Source organism: Eutrigla gurnardus (assembly GCF_963514095.1).
Source record: "Eutrigla gurnardus genome assembly, chromosome: 17".
In the NCBI taxonomy this organism is placed as follows: domain Eukaryota; kingdom Metazoa; phylum Chordata; class Actinopteri; order Perciformes; family Triglidae; genus Eutrigla; species Eutrigla gurnardus.
Window position 1 is genome coordinate 17,908,986 of NC_139928.1, and position 486 is coordinate 17,909,471.

Below are 486 nucleotides of genomic sequence, written 5' to 3' on the forward strand. Positions count from 1 at the left end.
CTGTGCATCACCCTGCTCACACCTCCTCGGCGTGCTCGTCTCTGCAAAAGCGAGAGCTATTGTTGGACACGTGGTTCCTGTAACGTCTTGCCTGGCGTGAGCCGGTCTGTTTGTTATAGAGAGTGTTTTCTCTAAACCTCCTGTAATTAGCTTTCCTCTCATGTGTTTCCGAACGCTCTAATTTGTGGCAGCTCATTTATCACGATCACAGGGACCCCGTCGGCTCTCATTGTCCCCCCTCTGAACAGTCATATCCTCAGATGAATACCTCTGGTAAGGGCACTCATACCCTTGTTTGTGTAATATACACCATGCCCAGCTGGAGCCCATTCTCTGGGCCACAAGTGGGTACTGGGGGGCTATTCTTCTCCACGTATGGCATGTGATTATGTGCATGTGAGCACCTGTTTCCTATGACAAACAGCTCATTTTGCCATCTGTTTATATGAGCGCTTTGGAAGAAAACAGCCTGAAATAAGCCCCCCC